Source organism: Agelaius phoeniceus, chromosome 1, assembly GCF_051311805.1.
Source record: "Agelaius phoeniceus isolate bAgePho1 chromosome 1, bAgePho1.hap1, whole genome shotgun sequence".
Classification (NCBI taxonomy): Eukaryota; Metazoa; Chordata; class Aves; order Passeriformes; family Icteridae; genus Agelaius; species Agelaius phoeniceus.
In genome coordinates, this window is record NC_135265.1 from 10,435,952 (window position 1) to 10,461,886 (window position 25,935).

Here is a 25,935-nt window from a genome sequence, read left to right on the forward strand (position 1 = left end):
TCTGTGCTGAACCAGGCATACACTTTTCATGAACCATAATGCTGGTGTAAACACATGTCATGTCATCTGTCATAAACATATGTCAGTTTACTCACAGGTAAACTTTTTAGGATAAACCTCTATTCCCAGTTGTGCATGAAAATGAAAAGAGAGAACACACTGAAAAAAAAAAGTGAATTTTTTGTATCTTAGTCTACATCTATACTTGCTAGACTTAGCTCTGAGTGGGTTTCTTTATTGCCAGCTATACCCACAAGGAACCCACACAGGCGAGTACTGGCAATAGGGTGCCAGATCAAAGATCCACCTCCCCACAATGTACTGTTTTCAACAAACACCCCAGAATGTCTTTAGAAGTTCTGCCTGTATAACTCCTCTGAGCACAGTGGGTAGCCAGTGGTGCAAAGCTAGGGACATAGCAAGGAGAGGGAAGCTGAAATGGAAGGAAGGATCCTGGCTGCTGTAGGGTCTGTTTCAATCCTCATCATGTCATCTGCAAGGACAGCATCTTTGGGTGACTTGAACTCATTCCTTAGACAGCTTCATGGAGCAGCAGACATTGGGGGTTCTCTGCTCTGTGTCCCCCTCTTGAGCCTGGTATTTTCTTTACAATGCCTGGGGAAAAAAGGAAGAGCATAACCTTCTCCTTAAGACTCTCCCATCCTCCAACTGTTTTCAGCTCCATGGATTTCCTGAGCCTGTTGTTATTAAGTCTTTGTTCCCTTCCCCCAGCTTCCTAAATTAAATGCCTTGCTGAGATTTTTACTGCAAAGAAAACTGTGTTGCTAAACTTCGTTCTGATCAAAAATTTACACTAATTTTCTGCATTAATACTTCTGTGATCACAACACAGCAGACCTGCCTCCCAGGAAACACATTCAAATATTTTTTGTTTCAGTGCAGCTGGGAGTGGAGTACACAGTGAAGTGGGTTGGTACAACCAGAAAGACAGCTATCTTACAAAGCCAGATAAAGACTTGAGTTTATTGTGGGTGGGTTTGGTTCAGCCAGAAAGATGGTAGAAAGTTCTTGAGAAGGCAGGGATGTGCATTCATTAGCCTAGCACAAATGCTGAGATGGAGAGGACACAACACTCCCTGTTCTCCTAAGGGCAGCATTCAATGGATGATTTCATGGTACCAAGCCCAGTACCTGGAACCCACCAGCAAGGATGTACTTGTTCACCTGCAGGTTTGATGGTTGTACCACTGAAGCAAGAGAATGGCAGAAGATCATGGCAAGAATAAAAAGCCATATTCACACAGGATTGTGTTCTCCAGTATTAGAACTGAAAATAGGTCTTTTGAAAAGGAGGATGGGAAGAGTAGCATTCAAAAGGAACACAGAGGCATATTTACCAATCTGCTTGACACTAGGCAGTGTTGCTCTTCTCACACCTGGGAAGTGTGGTGGACATACTTGGGGAACATTTAACAGCCAGGACGCAGGGTATTCATGTCCCAGCCTCCAACTAGGATCAGCTCAGGGATTTCTCAAGTCATGATTTGTGTGCCTACAACCTGAAAAGGATTTCTTTCCCATGAACCCGCCTGGTATCCCCTTTAATTCATGGCAGTAGATTACATTCTTGGTCTGGATGATGCTAATTCGGTGCTTCTTGTTTACTCAGCTTCTTCTCCCCTCTCCAAGCCCCTTTCCAAGGGAAGCGGTGCCTACAAATCGCCAGTGCAGCACTGCTGGCAAAAGCACCCAGCACAAATGCAGACCGATGTATTCCTACGGCAAGTACTTTCTACTCGGAAGGAAGTAACTTTATCATGTTCTAACACTGACGCAGTGGTGCGTTTTCTCTCCCCACAACCACGTAAGCAAGCAGGCGACTTCAGCCCTCACCATAAACCTTTTGGACCAGCAAATCCTTTCCCCAAGCGAGCCCCTGCAGCCCGAGCGGTGCCGGTCCTGCCCCAGAGCCGCGGCTCCCGCTCGCCCTTGCCCGGGCCCTTCGCGGCCGGGCGGAGGAAACGCGGCCCTGCGGCCTCGCACCGCCCCCGCCCTAGCCCCGGGGAAGGGGGGCTGCAGGCGACCCGAGCCCGCTTTTAGTTGGAACAAACATTTCCCCGTGCCGAGGAGGAAACTCGCCGCGACCGGGGCTGGGGGGGATTTCCTTCCCATTGTCTGCCGGGCTCGGCGCTCCAGGACCCCGCTGCCAGTGAAAGTGAATGGCCGGGAGGGCCCTGCCTCAGGGCTCCTGGTAAGACACCCAGCCACTGCGGTAAGCGGGGGAGTCGGGCTTCAAAGCTCTGCCCTAAGGAGCATTAAAAAGTCTTCACAATACCCATAAAAATAAGTCAAAACGAGACAAAAATGCTTCTTTTTAAATCTTCAACATGCATCCTGAAGGCTATATAATGCAAACAGCCACTCAGGGGATATCAAAACGCCCCAAAATCCATGAAGGCCCACGGGCACCCATTTATAAGCTCTATGCTGTCTTTCTACAGTGGATCTAATTCACTGCCCCCCAGCTCAGAGAAGGTAATGTAGCTATGGTTGCAGACACTCCCTACATGTTTGCTTTAGGACACCTTGTTCTGTCTAAAATTAAATATTTGTATTCTGAAACAAATATCTGGAGGTGGTCCAGACTAGCCTTTATAAATATGTTAAGTACAGGAGATTGTTGGCAAGTGGTAAAAACCTGTACGGTAGGCAAGCCATAAGGCTTCCGCCCTCCATGTGCTTTCATGCTGGTGAAACTGTGGCCTAAGTATTTATTTGACAGCTCTCTATGGGTCCTGAGAGAGATAAGAGGCTAAAACTTCTTTATACTGAAGATAGCTGAACTTCTGCCTTAAATAAATATTTACATAGGTAAGGAGAAGGCACTGCGACAGAGCAATAAATCTTTCACTAGAGAAGCTGAGACTGGCTTTGGAGCTTGGTTTTGGAATTATGGCAAATCCCCCCAGCCAACCCAGGTTGTGGCTGTTTGGGGTGAAGAATTAAAAATGGTTATGTGACTGCTAGCTATGTTTGTCCTCTGATTCTGAATGCAAAAATCAGTGCACCTTAACCATGTCAGCTTGAGCAGAGCTGTTGGCTTGACTGCATGGCAGAAACAGCAGAAACTCTAATGACCCCAAATTCTTCTTTCCCCCCCTGTGTATAAATATAGCTCAGATGCAATTTGAACAGAGAAGGTTTCAAAGAAAGCTAGGACAGGCAAGCCAGTAATATCCCATGGAAACTTGGCATATATTTCTATCAAACTTATTTTGAAAATGACATGCCTTAACGAAATCACAGCCAAACATCACAAATAAATGCTTAACATAAGGCAGTCTTTTTGTAATTATATTGATGGTAAATCCCTTTTTACTTTAAAAATTGCTTGTAAATTTCATTTGCTTTTTTATTAATACAAGCAATATAATGCTGCTAATAAATTATAGTACTACTACTGGGTATCTGCCCAATACCTCAAGCACTCTTTGAGAGCAGATTACCAGCACTTTTTTTTCCTGTTTATTAAAATAATGTAAAACATTATTTCATATTTAAATGCATAATAGAAGTAAGACTTTATCACAGCTGTGCAACTAACTATTATTTACATTTTATTTTCCAAGTGGATGCAATGTCCTGATGCAGCAGTCTCAAAGAAACTGGTTTTAGACACTGCTAGAAATCTTATTTACTGGACACGCTGGAGAAACTTCCACTGTTCAGTGTGCAAACTGTTTAATCTTTGACTGACCAGGCACAATGGATGCTTCTTTTTCACATTAGCACTACTATTGCCTTCTACTATTTCAGTAATATTAATGACTACTCATATGACTAAATTTTTTTGCGTGCATAAAGGTTTATTGCATTAAACTTGCAGTATATTTTAATAAAAGTAAAATTCTAGTCAAGTTAATTAATTGTGAAGTGTTACTTACCCATTTAATAATTCCTGAAGAATTTCAGAAATTTTAGGATATATTTCCAGAGACATTCATTAATATTTATCTCACAATCTATTAAAAAATAGAAAATGCACGTTTTCTTGCTACTTACATATATACATATATATATATATTCCTATAAACGTATGTATTTTGTATTAATATGTATTTCCCTACCCTGCAGTGCAAGTATGGCTAACAGTTGGACTCAGTGATCATAAAGGTCTTTTCCAATTTAAATGATTCTATGCTTCTGTGATCTACAGCTCTCGACGTATTGACAACTCTGAGACAGACCGCTGATTCTGTGTGGTTTAGTTTCTGTTGCTCAAGGTGAGTGTCTACTTTCAAAAACATTATCTGTCATTTCTCCAAGTTAGACTTCATGATAGGAGGAATTTTCATGTATCAAGGCTGGATAAGCACAACATTTTCCCTCTGCAATAAGAGAGGGTCCAGACCTAAGAGTATGACAAAATACATACATAATAAATAGTTAAAGATCCGTTTCAAATGTATTATTAAAAAAAAATAATAAAAGAAACAAACAGCAACTCCAGCAGAGACCACTAGAGTTCTCCTTCTCCCAAATATCCCTAGCACCATCCTAAACCCTGTTTACCCCAGAAACCTGAACTGTGGACAGACAGAAGAGGAGAGAGAGAGAGAAAATTCAGACACAATAAAACTCTGAGGGGAAAAATATGTGGAAGGAGGAGGCAGCAGCGGCCTGGGGAAGGGATTGAAAAGTTTCCCCTGGCTTAACTTCTCCCCCCCTGCAGCAGCAGAAGCAGCGCCAGCAGCACAAGGTGAGAGAGACTTTTAAGTCTGGGGAGGAGGGGTGTGTGTGCGGGAGGGGGGGGTGAATTTACAGCCCTGTGGATATTTCTGTGTCTGCCTCCCTGGCTTTGGGGTGCGAGAGACGCCGTGTCTCATGCTGGGTGGATTTTTTTTTTTTTTTTAATATGATGGAGGATTATAAACATGGCGCCTTAAAAAAACTACAAAATCATGTACACACTGTTCCAAGGAGATGGGGGAGAGGGGACAGGGGAAGGGCTGGGCACCAGGGGAGGGGGCAATCCTTCCCTGCAGGGTGCCGTATGAGGAGGGGGGAGCAATTATACTTAATAATAAAATGTGTGGAGCTGCGGGGGGGAGATGGAAGGCGGGATTTTTTTATTATTATTATTATTTCATTTTTCGGAGTGGGCAGGATTATCTGGCAGCCCGCTTGGAAACCGAGGAGGAGAAGGGGACGGCGGCGGAGCGCGTGTGATTATTAACGGCGATTATTTTTGTCCCCACACCTTCCCCGGTCGAATTTCGGCTGGGAGGCGGCGGCGGGTCCCCCGCGCCCCCGTGCCGAGTTGCAGTCAGCCCCGGGGCCGGGGCGGGAGGAGGTGGGGTGGGAAGAGGGGCGCTCCGGAGAGAATCGCCGCTTCCAGCGCTCCGCGCGGGCCTGCAGGGCGCGGGGGAGCCGGGGACTCGCGTGAGAGGCGAGGCCGGGCAGGGTGTGGTGCAGCCCGGCCTCAGCCCCGTCACCCCCCGGCACCGCTCTCTCCCGCACGCGGGGCCACCGCTTTGCTCCCCACTCTCCCCCGCTTTCCTTTCGCTCACACACCCCCGCCGCCGCCGCATTTCCTCGCTGGGGAGGGGGATGCCTGCTTGAAGGACGGGTCTTGGCCCGAGTAATGGCAGCTGCCCGACAGCGCCGAGGCTCCACAGGAGAGAGACGGCGGGGCCCCCGCAGGCCGGGCTAGGGGCCATGGCTGCCGTGCCCGCGGGGGGCAGGGGAGGGGACGGGGAAAGGGTGAACTCAGAGCCCCAGCCCTCCTCCGCCGGCGGTAGCGGGCGGTGCCACCCCCGCGGCCGGGACGGCCTCGCCGTCCGGCGGGGCACCGGAGCCCGGCATCGCCTTGCCCCCCGGCGCAGCCCCGGGGGCTTCCTCGCCTCTCCCGTGTGCTCTGGGGCAGGGCCCGGGGGGTAAAGGGGGCGATTTCTCCGCTCTGCTCCCCCGGCTCCGTGCGGCCTCCGGGGCAGCGCCGGGAAGGGCCCTCCCGGGGCTGTGCCGGACTCGGCGGTTCGGGAATGCGAACTGGCGACGGGCTCGCTTTTGTTTGCGTTCTGGGGATCTTTGTGTGTGTGCACCCCCGAAGCCGTGTCTGCAGACAGCTGCCCTCGGTGCACTTTGTGGGGTGTTCGCCTTCACCCCTCCCTCGGGGCTGCTCAGAGGCCTGTCTCCTTTCTTTTCGGGGAAAGGATGGAAGTGTAGGTGTGGGAGTGCCCGTGGTAAGGATGATGGGGAGCTTCGTGCGCTTTCCTGACCTTCCGTGTGGTCCAGACAACAATCCCCCTATAAAATACTGATGTTAAGGATTTGGGAAACTTTGTGTGTCTTTTGGGGCTTATCCGGAAACCAGCAGGCTTTGGGAATTTGTTTTTGGTCTTCTGTGAACTTTACAGATGCTAGAGATGGGGTGGTTTGAGAAGAGATAAAGGAGTGAAAAAACTTTAATTTGGTGGTGTTTGGTTTTATAATTTAACCTGGAATCATTTGGCGTAATCTCTGTATTGTTGGTGTAATTCTATTTATTGTAGTTTTAAGAAGATCTTATTGCAGTTGAAAAGAGAAAGAATGGAAAATGTTTTCTTGTCCTACTTAATGCTGATATTTTTTCATTTCTCTTGCTTTTGTGGGAAATTGTTTAATTCTTTAAGGGTGAATACTGAGGCAGGTGTGAGGAGGGGGAAAATGGGAGGGGAAATGCCAGTTTGTGGTTCAGGTTGCACTCCTTTGGGTTTTTTGAGTTCCTCATCCTTCAGTATGAAGGACCTGGCATCTCTCCACTTTTTCTTTTTTTTTAATTATCAACCACTCTTGAATGTGCTACAGAAAGTCTTTAGGGAAGTCGACTGTTTGCTGACTAATGTTTTGTATAAAAGTGGAAGTGCCCACAAAATAATTTCCACTTTTATGGGATTTATGGCATTAATTAATTCCCACTGTGGATTTATGGCCTTAAAATGCCAGCTTTTTCATGCCTAAACAAACCCTCTGTGCTTTGACCAGATAGTTGCATGAGGAAGGGAGGGAAGGGAATGGCTCATGGGCTAAGTAGTTCAACAGAGAGCACTTTATCTTGCTGATGGTGAGTTTGGTTTTAGTGAGTGGGGAAAAAAGTGACTGTGGTGATGGCTCTGTTGGTTGTGCTAGGGATGGTGGTCTCTGCAGCTAATATCTGGTTCAGTAGCAAAGGTCTGAGTGAGAAAAATTATCTTCCTCTCCACCTCATGAACCAGATAATGTGATGGAAATTGTTTTGTGTTGAAGTCGTCTTTGTAAGGGGAGTTGGGAGTCTGTGGATGTTGGGAGGGGGGTCTTAAAAATGTAGTGATGTGCTAGAAGATACTCTTCAGCAGTTTAAAGCTTTGTAGCAAAAAATTTGCAGGTATTTCACTTCTGAAGGTGTCATTTGCTTTGTTCTTTAAATCTAAGCAAGCACTTGGTAACTATTAAATATAAATGTAAAAAAACCTAATTGAGTTTGTTCACCAGAAAGCAAAATTCCTAAAAGTTTGACGTAGCCCTTCTGTAGTATGAGGCAGAGCAATGCTTCATAACTTTTCAGGAAAAAAGTGAGCACTCTTGGAGTGACAGGAATTCCCTGAGTGGAATTGCTGTGCACACGATGTGTGACTGGTAGTTCATGTGCTGTCTGTCCTTACTGTTTGCAGGCAGTGGGAATTCTGTGGGTATCTGCTGTTCAAGTGCCCTGGGTTTCCCCTGCCTTGGAGCAGAGAGGAGAAGGGACTGTTCAGCATGCCCTGAGACTCCTGCAGCAGGAGAGCCTGGCTTGTGTTTTTTGGCTTAAGGTCATCTCAAAAGCAAGTGAGACAGTGCAAGGCTGTGAAGTGTGCTTGGTATTTCTGCCTGCACATAAATAAAACATACTGGGTGCTGTTAGTGATGTGGTGCTCCCTGGGCAGATGGACATGAATTTGGCCTCAAGCTCACCTTGAAGTGGCTCAGGCTCCATCTAGACTGTTGTGCATTTCCACCAGTGCACCACAGCTTGGGCTCCACTGAACTCTGCCATCTGCAGTCACTAGCTTAGAATAAAATACCTCAAAAGGAAATAGATAAAAGATAACATTGAAGATGTTTTCTCAATTTTAGGCATGTAAGCGTTTCTGTAGATGCCTGCATTATCTAGTTAGCTAACAAATTGTTTCATTTCACAGCGTTTGAGAATGAGGGGGAATTTTAGAATTAGGAGACATGTTTTGAAATTGAGGACCCAATTTCAGTCAACTAAAGTTCACAACTTTTGGACATACCTCTCACCAATTTTCATAGTAACTGCCTTCCACAGTCTTTCAGAGCATTTATCTCTGGAAGTGTGTGAAGACTTCAGGCAGTGGGAATCAGTCCAGGCTAAAAGTTCTGAAAAAGGGACAAGGTGATGATGAAGATGTCTTCAGGAAATTTCTGATTTGCTTCTTAAATGACTTTTTAGCTAGACCCAGATTAGTATAATTGTCAGTAAATGATGTCTTTTACCCATCATGCAGGTTGTTACAAATGCTAACTAGAACTATAAACAAAATTGATCTGTGCAAGGTATGTGTGTCTCACTCCAGTGATGAACTTGGTTTGTAAAATGTGGAATTGTTTAAAATTACCGACAAAATGCACACAAGATTTTACTTTCCTGAATAAAGTAGAGTTTGGAGATTTTTTTCAAAAGTTAGATCAGAATTGTTGGAGCAATTTTTTTTCTCATATTTATCCAAATATAGCAAGTATTTGTTTAAACAAATGAATTTGTTTAAAATCCTGACCCCTGATTTTATTAATTGCAGTGTTTTTCTTCTATATAATAGGACTTTGTTTAGCCATCCTTCTTGCCCTGATTGTTTAGGAGGTAATGTAGGATGATGTTCTTTATCTGCAGAGGGTTTTGTACCTTGGTTTTGGTTGGGTTTGTTTAGTCTCAGGATGTGGTGAACACTCCCACATTATGTGTGTAGTACCTGGAGCATGGTGCCCTTGGTAGCTGGGCAGTGCAGAGTGTGTCATCTTTTATATAGCTCATACATTTTAGGCTGTCAGTGTTGCTTGTGCTAAACATTGTGAACAAAGATTATTCTTGTCAGGTTCTGGATCATTTTTCATCAGTTGAATGTAAATTTAGCTCATAATTGGGTTATTGTTCTAAGGTTTAATCTTCCAGTGGCGAGAGTACAGCCTGCAAAGTAGGTAGTTTATAGGATGACGTAATGACTCCATTTTTCAGGAATTTCTTTATTTGTTATTGCTGAGAGCATACAAAATGCAAAATAAATGTGGAAACCTGCACAAACCCCTTCATTCCTGGGTGTAGGGAAGGTAACTGATGGACACCAGAGTGGCAGTGCACAGTACAACACACACGGTGGCCTCAAGCCTGCACAGGTGAACTCCTGTGGCACATGGGGTTGTCTGGTTTCCAAGGCCTCTCCACATGCAGCTCCCAGAAACACCAGGGCTGGATTGAGCCCATTTTTTTCACCATATTTTCAGTTGTAGTATTTAAACATAATTTTATCATCTCTTTAAACCAATGTCTGCCATCAAGTAAATTGAGACAGCCAAAACTCTATCTTTTGATTAATTTCTATCATGCTGTGAATATTGGATTATATAAGGGGGGGAAAAAAAGGGTAAACATAGCATTTTAGTAAGATTTCATTCATATTTATTTCTTCCCTTTTTTTTTTTGTCCCTGAAATGACCAGGATCTTTTAGTCCTGTGGGCAGGCTACAGCAGGCACAGTGGTGATACATACTGACATGTCCATGAACCCAAGTTAAAGCTCATGGTGTCTAATTTTAGCCAGCTTTGGTAATATCCCATCAGAGCCTGATCCTGTAGCTGTACCATGTAGATAAATCCAAAGTGTAGCTATTGAGAGTTTTGTGTACAAAAAGACTGGTTTTTATTTTCTTCCAATCTCTCATTTTACACTTCACTAGAATGCAAAAGGTATCTGTTATGACAATACAGAGAAATGAAATTTGAGTTTAAAGCATGTTATTGATAAAAAGGCAGCAGTATTTGTAATTTCAAAATCAGAAATGTATTCAAAATATAAGTAAAATATGATTTATTGGTGTACTTAGTAACAATCAGGATATCTTTGCATGTACCTTTACACTGTATTTAGTTTTAAATTCCAGGATTAAATAATTGCAGAATAAAATGTTGTGAATTCAGGATTATGTGTCTTCATACAACTCTCACTGATACTATCATATACTAATTCTTAATAAATAATTTTAACACCAGACACATTGAAATTTAAAGTACTAAAATCCACTTACTCATTAAAAAAATTAATTTAAACATGCCAACAAAAATAGCAGTAGTATCCCATTCACCGTTTCTGTGGAAATTGTATTTTTTGCATGCAAAGAACTGGGCTCACTGTCATAATTAATTTTTTATCTGTAATAGTAATTTTGAAAAAGAAGAATTGAACATATTCCTTCTTACCTCTCATTTCTCCTGTGTTCGTTACTATGTTAAATATAAACCAACTTGCAATATATTCAAATTGATGGTTTTAATGCAGCCGACTTAACAATGTTTTGGTTACAGAACATAGGACTGTGCTAGTAGGTGTAGTGCTCCAAAGCAGTGTTTTGGCAAGTGGGTATTTGTACTTTGATCCCATGCACTTAGGGCATGGCATTGTTATCTGGTCTTTTAAAGAGAGCTGGAGGGGAGTTGTGCTGTGACTCATGGGACAAGGCACTTAGTTCACTAATTTTAGCAGAGCGATTCTTGTCTGTCAACCTTAGGTTTTATTTGAGCCTTCTGGAAAAGAGATGAAGTGAAACAAAATGGAGTTGAGAGAAAATGATTAGCAGAATCTCAAAGTAGCTAGAAATAGTACGCAGTGAAAAAGAAATTAAAAGTATGTAAGATATGTTTATTGCTCAACAAATCTTTAAGATCTGAGAGACTGATCAGAGAGCTTTATCTTTCTTAGCATGCTATCATTTTCTGTTGAGTCTCACACAACATTTATGCATTCAGTAAGAGAGGATCTCACTCTACAGATACCTGTTTGCAATTACAGATACTTCTCAAGCCAGAAACCAAGCACCACAAAATCTGCACTGGCTGCTTGTGCCTTATTACTATTTTCTTGGTGTCATTGCTAGTAAAAGAAAACTTCCAAAGAGGACAGAGTCTGTGCCTTGCATAACACTGCAGTGTGTGCATTCACATGCACAAATTCAAGTGGAAATTCTGCCTCAGAATGGAGCAGGGTTTCTCCATTTTCCTTCTGGTCGGTTGTTAATTTTGTGATCAGTGTCTTAGGAGCTGTCATTGACTTCAGAGACAAGCTGAAACCCAGAGTATGCAAAATCTCCTTCTCCCAAGCAATTACTAGGATCCAGGTTCAAAATTGTACAAAATCAAAACAAAAGAATTGCTATTTCATAAAATGTAATCACAGGCCACACAGTCACTGATTGTTCACTGATGAAAATTGATATTCATTCCAGAAAATTCATTGTTACCCATGGATTAATATTAATATAATGATAGAGACCTTGGTCATATAAGCACTTCTTTCCCACAGGCATGAAAATGCATAGGTCTTAGAGCATACTGATGAATAAGTTTAGTTCCACAAAATAGTTTTAAAAATTAAAACCGTACATATGACTCCTATATTCAAGGAAGAACACAGTCAAAATTAGTTGTGCTGATATAATTTTATGTAATGCTCTATTTTTGATTCTTCTATGGAATTACATAGCAGTGTTACATGGGCATTTTTATGCCTTTTCAATATCAACAGTATGGCTTGGTTTTTTTTGCACATGCTAAATTTTGCATTAATGTTTGTTTCCATTGAAGTTAAGGCACTTTTCCTATTTTCCTACATGTACATTAGTCTTTGAAGGAGTTTACAGTGCTTAGGAAAAGAACAGAGAAAACATGGATAGTATTTTTCTGTTAGTGATTTCTGCCATTTTCTGTGTATCTTAAATCCTGTGTGTTATGGAAAACCTTAATTATAGATAAAGAAAATGGTGAAAGAAGAAATTCCTACTGAAAGAGCCAATACCATTATGAGAAGAAAGGTTTATTCTTACATCAGGAAAGCTAGAAAATAGGTATGTCAGGGAACTGTGTATTTTAACATAGTTTCAAAATTATGTAAATTGTGAATGTGCCAAGCAGGTTAAGTAATCTTTTTTTTTTAATCATAGAACATATATTAAAAACCTGAATTCTGAAATTTATCTTGATTCATCCTGTTTTTATCATTTACCTGCAAACTGTAGGCAAATCTAGACAATCCTTTTTGTTTCACGCAACAAATTGTTTAGAGTGGGTAATGTTCTCCTCACATTGTGTTTCTATTCCTTCTTTGTTAATTATTCAAAATTGCAGGAAACTTTATTTTTAATTAAGAGTGAAGAATTGTTATTATTTGTTTTCCCAGGAATCAGACTGACGCCATTTTTAGCTTCACATAAGTATAGTTGAGAATTTAGGACATTCTTAAGAACTGGCTGCATGGACTTATCTCAGGAAGCTTCAGTGTCAGTCATTCCATGCAAGCTGACATTTGAGTACAATATGGCACACTGAAGAATTTGGCATTCCTTCTAATATTAAAAAAAAAGAAAATTTAGATTTTTTTCTCAAATAAAAATAACTTTCTTAAAACCTCTTTGTGATAGTAAAATACAAGGAACAGTGAGAAGGGATGTTAATTTTGCTGACAGGTAACTCAGGGTGTTGGACCTCTTAGCAGTCTGACTAGAATGGAATATCATGCTGGTTAAAAGCTGCCATATTAAAATATTGGTTGGTTGGTTGGCTGGTTTTTTGCATGTTAAAAGAAAATGTTTTGTTTTACTGACATAACTTTTTGAAGGAGACTGCTGATGCATACCTGGGAGTGTTTCAGACTGACAGTGTTGGAAAGTGAGAAACATGGACACTCCCAGTGTGTAATCGTATCTTTCAGTTTTGTAGCTTTGTGTTCATCTTCTGCTTACACTGACCTGAAATAAATAGACTTTCAGGAAATATTTGTTGTAAGAAAGAGATTCTTCCTTTTCCTGCACACTTCCACTCTGCTGGCTCCCAGAAGGCTTCTTTGTAAATCTCCTAATTGGAAGCATACTCTCTTAACTTCTCTCTGGTTCCAGACATGAAATTTCCTTTTGTTATTAAACTTGCACCTTTTAGGAAATACAGATTAAGAGTCAATCATCTCCAGGAGCTAGTTTTATTGTTTTGGGTTTTTTTTCCGATTCATGCTGATATTCTTTTTCTTAATAGCTGTAAAAAGTAGCATAAAAATAACCCATTCTCCAGTCAACCAAGTATTAGCCTAAGTTGTAACACTAATTCCTGAAAACATGGAGCTTTCAGTAAAATGGAAGGACTTTTGTTCCTCACACAGGCACAGGAAATACCAATAAATATCAGCTAAAGCTGTGTGGTGGTGCAGATTCTTGGGAGTGCAGGTGCACCAAGGAGTGAGGAGCTGAACAGGGTTTGCTCTGCCAAGTTAGTGGATAAGCAGTTGCAGTATTTCCTGGGCCAGTGGGAAGGAATGGTATCCAAATTTCCGCTTGGCTCTTCTTCCAGGAGAACTGCCTTTCTTGATCAAACTAGCATGTCATGTAATCCAGCCATCAGATGTCTCCTAAAAAGTGTCAAAAATGAGGCAATTTTCTGAGGTAGAAAGCTACAGAATACTTGTTTTCCATAATATTCCAAACAATAGCAATTTAGATTATGGCTCCTGTTTTTACACATGTAGAAGTTTTATCTCTTCCATTTTTTTGAATGTTTTAATTTCTCTTTCCTGTAATAACTGAATATTTTAGCTGTAATGTTGAAACCCACTGCTTTTTAGGTCAAGTCTGTTCTGTCCTTTCCACATGCCTTGCAGCCTCACTGCAGTGCTCTTTCTCTTTGCACATTTTCCAAGAGCTTCTTCCTAGGTTACAGGAAAGAGCCATGTTGTACCTGCTTCTCTGAGGGATTTGATGGAGATAAGAGACCTCGAGGGACGAGTTAGTGAAAGGCTGTAGTGGTCGTACCAGTAAGAGCTGGGAAATGCACATCTGAAAAGAAGAAAGGGGGAGTTTGTTGTGAGCTGCACATGAAATGGGAATCGAGGTGCACCCTTGTCACGGGAGACAGCACCACTGACTTTGCTAATGTCATTCGGTGCAGCTCTGTTGACTTTAGTGGAGCAATATTAGTTTACACCTGCAGAAAATTTTCTCCTGAATCTCTGGGAATGAGAATATAAAATGAAGTGTTTATGGGTGAGTGACAGAGAGAGTGCATGCGAGAGAGAGCGCGCACGCACACATTTTCAGGCCTGATTGATAGTATGAAAAAAACCCTGGAGTTGAAAGAACATTATTTTAAATTAACATTCATTATCTTCACGCGTGAGATAACAGTTCACTTTGGACCAGATCCTAACACCATTATGTTTCCTGAGCAGAGACTGCTTTTTTTCCTTGAGTGAGGTTATTCAGTATGAGAATGGCAAAATGTAGTCAGATCTTTGACAATTAAAATATATGGATTAGTCACTATATATTAGAAAAAAGATGTGTTATTTCTGTCAGGAAAACATGTATTTTTTTTCTTTTTAAAATAAATGGTTACATTTTCTTTGAAATGTGAAATAAAAAGTAAGGACTTTTTTTTTTTTTAGGTCTCATCTTATGCCTGGAAAAGCTTGCAGCCATTTTAATTCATGCTGCATTCATTGATCTAGCAGTTAAATCATTTAATCACTGTGCAGCTAGGTCATCTACCTATTGGACACTGTTAAAGTGTTCAGTAATACACTTTGGGTTATTGGCTTCTAAATTACACTTTTGAAAAGAAAAAAGAAAAAAAGCAAACAAACTATGAACACGTCAGTTAACTGATGAACATTATAATGGAAAACACAATGTGAATTCATTGTCTTATCACTCAACTTTTTTTTGTTCTGCGCATAAGTAGAAAAAAGCACATCATAGCAAACAAAGGAAAAAATCTGATTTTGATATTCTTTGGCAGTTCTTTTAAATACAGAGTTTTGTAACATTAAGTCATCTAATTAGGCAGCAGCTTGTATGAAATATTTTCATAACAGACATAGTTTGTGAGCATGAAAATGAAAGCCACATTTTAAAATTATAACCCCAAATAACTTTCTGAATTTAAATATTACTCTGAAAATGGCTTATTCTGTAAGTATAATCATGTGAAAGAAAGTGGGAGAAATTTGTATTTTATGTCAACATCGACTAGAAAACTTAACACCTTAGACTTAAATGCTGCAGCTATAGAAACCCAGTAATCTAGATACATAAAAAGGGAAATAAGTGTAGCAGCAGTTAATACGTGGCAATGAAAAGCAGAGGAAAATTTTGTGTGCCTTTAAGTGTCCTGCATTTCCTGAGAGGGAGCTACTCACAATCAAATAAATCTCCTCTTGGTATGCAATAGGCAAGTATCTTGTCCAGAGAGAGATGGTAAATTCTTTGGCAGTGATGCACTTGGCACAAGGGGTTTTTAAAGGGTCACCCATGTGCTTTTCAGTTATTTCCCTGCAGAGATGAAAAGAGAAGTTCATGCTCTTGTGAGGTAGTTGTCTGAGTGCAGGTGGAACAAGAAAGCCGTGTTTTATATGAAGATGGGAACTGTATTTCCCTTTTTTCCATGAAGGCTCAGAATGCAGACATGCCAATTCCATCTGTTTGTGTCTGGATCCCTTGGCCTATTTCCTTGTGCTTTCCTGATCTACACTGGAAGCTTCATCAGAGGAGAAGTTATCATCCTGTTAAGTGTCTCCCTGTACCTTCAGCAGAGAGACTCTAAACAGAGAGGATCAGTTGTTTTCATCTTATTTGGTGTTTTCTTAATTAGTGAATTTTTCAGTGGTTTCACTTTCCAACTTCCAATAGCTCCTCTGCTTTATTATGTTAGTTTATTACAATTTTGGTACAACTTCTTGGTATACTTTCATCTGGGCATTCTGGGATGTCATTCCTTTTTTGAAGTAATGTCATGATATATGTACGTGAGGAGTTGGACAGCAGAGAAGGAATTTGGCTAAAGGTTTGAAGGTTTAAAGGAATGCCATCCCCCTTCTGAATAAGACCTCAGTGAGACACTTTTTATAGGGATCTGATACTTTTGCTCTCTTTCATTTGGAAGAGCTTTGAAAGGGCTGCAAACTCAGACGAATGTGCTGTGTCCTCACTGTGTATTTCTTCACCAGTAAATAGGGAATTCAGTCATGGAAGGTAACTGGGTGAGTTTAAAGAAAGAGAGGTGCTGAAATCAGCAGCATGTCAAAGGAAAATTGGAATTCGGTGACAATAAAAGCAAAGTGTCAGTGTTAATGCAACATATTTTCAGGTTTTGAAGAGCTGAAGATGCCTCTTAAAAGCAGGTTTGGGTGGCTGAATTGCAGTTTAGGAGCTGTCAAAGGACAGCGTGTTAAAGAAGGCTGAAGTCCTGGCAGGGGAGCAAACAAGCATCCCTTGAGCTCAGCCCAGTGTGGTGGGTGCGGTGACCAGATGATTATCAAACAATACATGAAGTGCAGTATTGCAGTGGGTATCAAACCTTTTCACATGTACGTTGCTAAATTTAAGAAACAAAAAGAACTCTTGACAGCTTGAAATTACAGCCCCGGTTTCTTCCGAGTTCCACTGAATTAATGAAATTACCCGAGCTGCCAGAGCGGGTGGAGAGCTGCTGGTGAGCGCAGGAGCCCCACATCGGGCAGAAGCGCTGATTTGCAGTCGCTTTGCCTTGAATTTAAATGATGACCTTCACTTCCTGCCTCTCAGACTACAGCAGGCTGCAGTGGAGGTAGCTTTGAGAAGGTGTTTGCTAATGAGGCTCTTGCACTTTTGATAGCTGTGTTGGATAATCAGAAGGTGATAGATGACGGTGTATTGTGTTTGGGAATTTCATTTAAAGTGTATATTTATGTACTTACAATTTTGACCCATTCAAGCCATTTGTATGATCTGTTGGAGTTTTCCACAAGAGTAGTGATGTTCCCCTGGCTGAATTCCAGTTCAGCTAATTACATTCTGAGTACCTACATTTCTGTAAAATTTCATCTGGATTTTCCATTTTTGTTTATTTAAATTGCAATGCATATGTACTTGGAAACTTATGAAATAACAGCACAGGATAAAAAAAGTTAGGAAAATCCCCGCTCCAAATTACATTTGGTATTTGTGCATGAATAACTATAGTGTGGCATGATACAGTACAGAAAAAACATGAAGTGGCATATTCAGTAATAGCATTCATAGAAGAGGTAGGTTTTCAGAGTTTATGAAATAGGTTAAGTTGCTGAGTAGTGTGCATTGTTAAACATATGATGTATTGTGCAGCAAGAATGGATATAATTCACTGGTAGGAGAAATAATGCTTGTTTGTATTGTAGTTAAACTGTATATATTTTTACAAGGTTATCAGGCATGGATTTTTCATGTGTGTCAACAAGGGAGTGGGAGCCAATTTATGTGGTGATGTCAAAAGGACTTAGGCAATCACAGATCTGCACATGGCAATCATCTGCTGGCACAGAAATGTTTCTCTTCTACATACAAAGGCACATTTTATCATTTACCACTCAGTCTCTCAGAATCCTGCTTAAATTACAGTAGGAAGCACTTGCTGTTTGTTACTGTAGAGTAAGAGGTAGGTGAAAAAGAACACAAGCCACATCCTGTTGTGGAGAGTTATTTTGCAGAAATATGAACTTCAAAGCTGCAAGCTTGCTCTGTCAATTGATTGATAATAATAGTCAATATTAACCTGGAATGGATTTCCAGAGGAGATCAGAATAATCCAGTATTAGGCCATGCTGCATAACCATAGCAGTCTAATATTTAAAAGAAGTGTCGCAGTGTTCTTCTAAAAATAACGTGTCTGTTTAGAGATGCTTCATCCACAGTGCATATGTACCCCATTTGACAAAGATATTAGAAGTAGATGGAAAAGCAGTTTTCATTTTGAAAATGATTTCAAGGAAAATGCTTTTGACTAATATTTGTGAGTGAAATCATACCCAAGTCAAATAGATTGTTCACAAAAAGAGGTTTGGGGTTTCTTTGGTTTTCTAGAAATGGGGAAAAATATTTTGAAGATATCTTAGAATTTACATATTAACACTGGTGTTTCTTATTGTTAGTAGTTCTTTTTACATAACTTCATTTCTAGTAAAAATAGTAAATAATGTACTATTACTTACATAACAGAAAAATTTATGACAATGATGGGCTTCTGAAAATTGCTGTTCTTTTAATTTTTGTCTGTTCAAAGGCTTGGACTTGTTTTGGGAAAGAATTTTTCTGTGTAACCCAGCTTAAATAATTTTACTTATTTCTTCTGTATCAAACTCAGTGAAAATGCCATCACAAGCCCTTGTGACAGCAGCCAGCCTGTTGTGTGTAAGTGGAAGGGTTGAAGCCCCATCTGTCAGTGCTCTGAGACAGACAGGTATCTTACCCACTTTAGTGTCTGTCTAGTTGGAGTTTTCTGTCATCTGTGGGCTTTTTCCTATGAAAAGAAAATCAGGAATACTTCAACAAGGAAAGCCATCCAGCACCCACATGCTGCACATTATGGGAATAACATCCATGTGGCTTCTTACCTTTTTTTTTTCTCCTTCTGTATCATTTATTAAAGCTGTTATGGAATATCTGCTTAAGGGTAAAAGAGTTTGAATTGTCACTTAGCCTCATTAAGGTCTTGGGCTTAGTGTTTACCACTTCTGCTTTCATCAAGGCCACTTCCTCAGAGGCTTTTTCAGGAGACACATATGTTTTCATGAATAACATTCTTCATTTTCTGTCTCAAATCATGGTGGAATTTTACTTTTTAATCAGCAGGTTTTCTTTAAACTCAAAATTTTATTGCTGGTGTTCTGCCTCTAAAGCAGAATTTGTTATTTTATACTTTTATGTCGTGGGTTGTCTGCTTCTGTATTCTCACATTTAAGTGCTTCAGGCTATTCATTGTGTGTTTTCTAGGGGGCTTAACAGTTCAGCCATTTCCACACAGACTGTCAAAGTCAGTTGGAGACTGTCAGAATTTGCTATCAGGCTGCTAAGATGAATCTCCCACTGTCACTACAGACTGCTTCTCCAGAGCACAAAACCTTGTTAAGAAATAGTTGAGGTACTGGAGGTGATGCTGTCTGTAGCTCCATCAGTAGCTTCACCATGTGATCTTAGTGCTCTTAGAATGGTTTCTAGAAAAGACTCCATGCCCTCAGGTACTAAGTGTCGAGGTGGAGCTGTTGAAGTCACTATGATGAACTGTAATAGTGCCCTCAAAATAGAAAGAGTTGATTTACTAATAGGCAACTTTTAAAAAATATGTTTCATTCACATAAACATTTTCTGAATTTTTCTCAGAATTTTTAAAATTTATCTGAATTCTCTTTCTATGGTTGGGAGGAAACCAAAAGTGGCACAGTCGGTACCTTATAGACTTATTCATTGCAAGGATAGAAGACTGGTCTTAGGTGAAAGAACATATATGTAGCCCAGTAGTTTGAATATACATGAAGAATTCCTGTCTCAAAGAATTCTGGTTATTGGTAAGCAGCCTCTTTATTTTAGCTGTAAATTTAAACTTTGAACAATGAACGTGCTTAGACTAGTGATGTGCTTATTAGGTTAAAAAAAGAACAAGATTTTAATAGGAAAAAATTATCACAAGACAAAACAGCACATGATCTCATTAGCATTTATGGATTGCTAAACTGCAGTTTAAAAGTCACATTTCTGTCTAAAGAAGTTTTCCACAATAGTCATACAAGCAACATTTAACAGTGTTGTTTTAGTTTGTTTACTTGGGGTCAGATTTTCAATGATCAGAGTGATTAAAGTTGCAGTTGTCTGCAAAGGCAGCACTAATTAGCTACAATTGATGTTAGCAGGACTTTGAATAAATGTTGGTTTGGAAAATCTCATCACGTATAGACATCATATCTGTTTTCAGTCATCTTTGGAAATCTGGCCCTTAGGATAGTTTACATCATGTCTTGTTTCAGTGGTTTTCCCTTGGCAGTTTCCCATTTTACTCTGCTCAGGAAGGTCCATCGATTTTAAACAGCATTTTGTAGTAATTTCTGTATCTAGGAGTTTATACTTGTCAGGAGGGATAGATTGACAGAAGAGACTTGGCCCTGGCTTTCCATGCAGTATTTTACTTTGCTCTAATAATGTAAATAGTTCTTTGGATAGTTCTTTTCATGCATAGGTGTTTAAGTGCTGCATAAAAGGGATTAGTGTAATTAATTTTGCATTTGGAAATGGTAGTGTAGAGATGTGCAGTGACTTGCCTGAAGTTAATGAGCACAGGAGGCAGCTACCAAGTTAGGAGCCCTGGCACTCAGTCTGCTTCCTTCAGCAAATGGAGTTTCAGAGTGCTTGATCTATCCACACAAAATAACCAGACAAGAATCTTCTAAATGTAGTGGTTTGGTACTTAGGCAGTGTGAGTCATGTTCTGGGATGCTGGCAATGTTTTTTTGTGATATTTCCGTTTCACATTCAGCTTCGGGGGCTCAGCAGGGGCTTTGGTCTGGTTGCCATATGAAGTTCATCGGGGGTGACAGGGGAAAGCAGCTTAATGTGCTTATGTTATTTTTGTCTATAGTAGAAATTTGTGATGGGGACTATTTCTGTTTTGCATAAAGTCACCAAAATAGTGCATTGACTGTAAGCTAACTGGAGGTGCCCAGGACTATTTACAGCAGAATTGCCTGGACAGTGTTAGTTATTGAGTGTAATTATTTTAATCTCACAGAGAGCAAAGCATAAAAACCACTTATCAGACTTCCTAAATTGCACACCCTGTTAATTGTGGTGCTGAAGTTGGGTACCTTCACTAGGCCTTCTGGACTCAGCTTTTTGTGTAATGGTTCTCCAACAGTAAAATGGAAAAAAAAAAGAAAACAAAAGAAAAACAAATCTTAAAAAGTGCTGTGGGCATAAAAATGTTCAAGGCTACAAGATCCCCTGCCAAGATGGTTTGTGGAAAATCACTAATAACCTTATCCAGCTGCTACTCACCAATGAGTACTTAGCACTCCTCTCGCCTTGCTTTCTCAAAACTGACTGTAGAGGAATGTCTGCTGTAGGTACTGTGAGAACTCTTGGGCCAGTTTGTTTGCTTTTCTCTACCCTATCAACTGAAGTGGATTAGAGCAAGCTTTTCAGGCAGGAGAACAGTGATATGGTCAGTTTTCCTTAAATTCATTCCTGTAACTTGCTCAGTTGAGGTTTGTTCCTGATCCCAAAGGCTAGAGACCCTTGCCTCCAAGGATTCAGGGAGCCAACACTACTTTAGTGGCCCCAAACTAAGGACAGATTTTTCTTTAGGACTCCTTCTCTTCAGCACAACAAAAAGGCTCAGGATACTTAATTTTTTTTCAAATTAAAATATTCTCCAGATTCCTTGTAGCAGAGTCATTATTCTAGTTAGAGCTTGATTTTGAGAAAGAACTGGTATTTGTGGGCCTTAGAGGTGTCTTAGATGGGAAGGCATCTGGTTGAAACATGCAGATCTGTTTGCTGAGTCAGTAAAAATACCTAATCTTTGTTACTTTTATTTACAGCCTGCTTATATTAATAAGCTAGGATTTAGATTTGTTGTGAATTATATGTTGACATTGGTGTTGCAACAGAGAGGCTGAAACTATGCTGTTACTTTTGTTACCTTCTCTATCTTTAGCCCTGGAGAATCCCATATATTTGAGTAGCTTTGTGTTGTGCACCAGAAATTCAGTAAATGTGTCTTTGATCAGTCCCTGTGGTTCTTATGATCTCTACAAATATGTCTAGAGGGAGGTGATTGTGGAAGAGAGCAAAAGCCACTTAACCCACAGTATTAGTGTGAGGATGACAGCACACAGCCAGTCTGGGTAAGTGTGGATAGGAAGCCAGGCTGTAGGATCTAAACATGAGCATCTCAGATGGAGGAACCTGACATGATGTCTGTATCACACATTGTTGTGTTGTTACTGCTTTCAAGTGGTTTATGTGTAGGGCAGATATGGCCAAATTGGCTCACCCTGTGGGGATTACACACTGAAATTCCTACGTGGATATGAGCCAAAACTCCTGTGCTTTGGACAGCTGAGAGCTCCCAGAATGAAGGCTGAGACTTGTCTCAGTGTTGAGTGCTAGGCTGGTGTTTGCTTCAGTGACCCTTGTTGACTGGTTTCTTCCAAATCCAGTGACCTGAGTTTATTCAGCAGCACCAGCATGGTCCTGCTGCAGGGTACATGACTGGCAGCCTCACGAGAGCTGTACCTGAAATATTGTGAGCCAGGAGCTGTGGATGCCTACCATGGGCTGGGGAGAGTAACTCATCAAGTTGCTGCCATGATTTACCAGTCTCATTTTTGTGCTTGTAACAGATTCTGAATATACTTCTCTATGGAATGGTTTCCTCCCTGTAAAGTAGCAGTATCAGCACTTTGCTGTATTACAAGGCATTTGGAGTATAAATTAGAGGGGGAGCAGTTGCTAAGGCATACACTTCCATTTCATTCTGTGAACAGGTCTGCTTCTAAGGCAGAAAGAGATAAAGGTAATATGCCAATACTTTTAGCACTAGAAGAATAGAAAATCAGAAGAAAGAAGAGATGAGGTAGAGAGAAAGTGATATTGATAACAATGAAGGCAAGTGCAAAAGCAAAAGTCAAGCATATTTAATATGCTAAATTGTTTAATAGCTCAGTAAAAATGGCTGGAACTTCAAGTTGCTGGTACCCCCACAATAGCAGGAAATGGAATTTTGCTTAGGTTCTAGAAATAGTGAAAAACACTTGCTACTATGATATCCAGATTAGTTTTAAAGAAAGTGCTACAATAAAACTAGCAAATTTTGTACTTAGTAACTAAATTATTGTTACTTTGAAATTGAGAAACTGCTTATAACTTGGGAAGGAATGTTATGAAAGTTGCATCATTTTCCTCAAGAGAAATAGCTTCCTTTAAAATCTTCACCATGAGACAACTCATCTTGCTAGTAATTCTCATACCAGCACTGTACTGCTGTTTTTTCATTCAGAGTGAATGTCTCAACCCTGGGAAGAGTGAAATGTGTTTCAATTTACATTTGCTCATAGCCCATTTTTTACTTTTTGCTGTGACATCAGAAGTTCTGTTGTCATCAGCAAGCTGAGGCATTCACTATGATACAATCTGGAGCTGCCCTTGGAGCTTTTGGGAGAACTGAATATTGTTACCAAAATTGTCTGGTTTCAGGCTGCAGCTCAGAGGGTGCTTGTGCTGTTGAACATGAGTCCTGTGTATGCTTGGAAACACCCTCTTGGATTTCTTAGTATAATTAAACAGGAATATTCACTCATTGAATCTGAGTGTTCACTCATGGAATCTGAAAATGCATCATTCAAGAGTGACTGGAGAGTTCAGTAATCAGTGTGTGTATGATGCCATTTTGTCCATTTTACAAAAAATGAGGACAATTTATGAAATCTCAAGAAAATAGATAGAAATTTTTTAACCTGTTAAGAAACATTCCTGGTGCCACAAGAAACCTGTAGCACTGGCAGGAAATGAACTTGGACATACCTGCAGGACAGACCTTCTTAAACAAATTTATTTGTTGTACTGTTGAAGCTGCCTGTCAGTAACTGGCCATACATTGTCATTTCTGCTTAAAAAAGATGGGAGTGGCACATGTGACAGGAGACTTAGTACCAGAATAGTCAGAGCAATCTTCCTGCAGCTCAGCTTTTCCATTTCTTAGACTTTTAGCTCAGTCTTCCAGAGGGCTTATCAGGTCAGGAAGTCTGTTTTAATTCTTTCTCAAAAAATAGTTAGTTGCACAGATTTTACACAAGCTTTTCCTTTTCTAAAGAAAAACAAGAGAAAGTAGACTGAGAAGAAAACTTCCTTGTCTAGGATCATAAATTATTAAAAATATAGATTTTTAAAAAAAAATTGAATACATGGAGACAATAGAATTACTTCTCACATTTCCTCATGTAGCTTACTTAAAACAGCAGCTAAAACACTCCCAATAAAAAGAACTATTGCATTTTTAAATTATGAGATTTGCTTTCAAATATTAACTTCTGTTGCTTATTTTATTCTAACTGTTAGCTGTGGCCACTTAAAAACACGAGTCAGTTTGTTTTTTATTCCTTCTAAATAGCATTTTCGTGTTCACTATATTCACTAAGTTTTCAAAGCAGTTTTGGGGTGATTTAAATAATATTTGTAATTTATTGATTGGTACTGCTTTTTACAAAATCCTTGGGCTTTTTGAGGTGCTGGCAAATGGGGAAAAAAAAAGCAATAAGGATTTTCAAGAAAATCAGGCAGAGCACAGATGAAACATCTCGTAGTATCCCTTTCCCACGACTGCAGGAAATAAGATGCAAGAAGGAGAGGGGAGGATGTCAGGGAGGTGGCCTATAATCCATGAAAATTTATAGCAAATCAGTTGGATGACTGAGAAGGCTCAGTTGGTGTGGGAAAATGACTAAAATAAACTGAATTCAGCAGAAAAGTAGTCAGATACTGTGGCTAAGGAGGAGAGCAGTGAGCAGGTCATGAATGTGGGAGAAATAGAATTTAGGGTACCAAAATTGTATCAGTGTGATGAATTACCGGAAGGAAATAAAGTGCCCCGATGTTTCCCTTGTTCTTTGTCTTCTTGTTCTTTGAAAATAGGGACTTGCAGAAAAATATATAATTGAGTGGAAGAAGAATCCAGCATTTTTTTAATTATGAGAGAAAAAAAATGATGAAGTCTTCCTTCTTGGGTGAGATCCAGGGAAGGCAAAGCTGTTGTTTAGGATTCTGAATATCTTTATCCTGTTTTTAATTAGAAGTAGATGTACACCTTGTAACATCCCAAAATGGTTAGGAAGGCATTTTGTAGTATGAGATACATTTTAGCTGTTACTGACTACTTTCATTTCAGAATTACTGAAAAATCTATGTGTTTTCTGACTAGCTGCCCTAAACCAAACAGATTTTTTTCTTCAAGGAAAACAATCGAGTGTCTCAAATTTTTATGCGCTTGTTATTTATCATATAAATGATAAGTCCAATTCAAAATGCATATAATTCTTCATGCCATTATATTATTTCTTGTTTCACTGTCTGCTACCTCCTGTGCTATAAAGTGCAGTCTCTTTGTAATACAGCTCAGATTTTATTTTTTTTTCCAAATTGAGCGATTCAAAGATACTACATGAGGGAGAAGCAATTTATGTGATGTGGCTACATTCTTAAGCTGTAATAATGATAAATTAGTAACATTGCTTTAGGAGTTTGCAGTCATTTTGCTTTTGATATGATTTGAAGAACTGTATTGCTTAAACTTGTTTTAGTCTTCAGATACTGTAGAAATTTAATAGTATGGTTCTGTACAGATTCTTGACTGAATTATGGCTCGATTTTTTCCTTAGACTAGTTTGCTGGAATATATTAATGTATAGATATCTAATATAATGTATTTCCTTGGCAGTGCTGTACATTTGTATTTGATTTATATTTACAAAGCCAAAGTCTTATAATAAATAATAGAAGCAAACTATTTGCATAGCTTTCTTTTTGATCTTTGTTTTCTTATCTGCATAAACGTTACTGCAGGCTCCTGGGCTGGTACCTGTGGTAAATGGATGTTTGACATTTTGTATTTCTGTTCCATTTTATCTGTCTGTTTATCAGCCATGTAGTCCAGTGCCTCTTCCAGAACATGCTTATTCATAAAAGCTATTGGCTGTTGTCAGGATTGAGACTGCAGGGCTGTAGGCAGTAATGAGATGTGAAACTTGGAACTCATATCTTTAAGACATCCATCTACCTGATTTGCTGCTGTGCTGAAAAGATTGTTTATTCATCTTGGTTGTTTTGAAATGAGTTTCTTTTAGTTGATTTCCAGAAGAGAGACTGTAACTG

At 39.9% G+C, this 25,935-nt stretch overlaps 1 protein-coding gene across 5 annotated transcripts in view; it reads left to right on the forward strand.

Annotated features, from left to right (window-relative positions):
• The first annotated feature begins 4,485 nt into the window (after positions 1 to 4,485).
• ZMYND11 (zinc finger MYND-type containing 11) overlaps positions 4,486 to 25,935 on the forward strand; it is a 105,555-nt gene continuing 84,105 nt past the window's right edge. For 3 of the 5 annotated variants that reach the window (XM_054634661.2, XM_054634669.2, XM_054634679.2), the window contains exon 1: positions 4,486 to 4,720. The gene's annotated coding sequence lies outside the window, so the exon portion shown is untranslated. Of the gene's footprint in view, positions 4,721 to 5,056; positions 5,187 to 6,045; positions 6,204 to 25,935 lie in introns of those variants that run through there. The other 2 variants (XM_077192475.1, XM_077192508.1) reach the window with 2 other exon arrangements.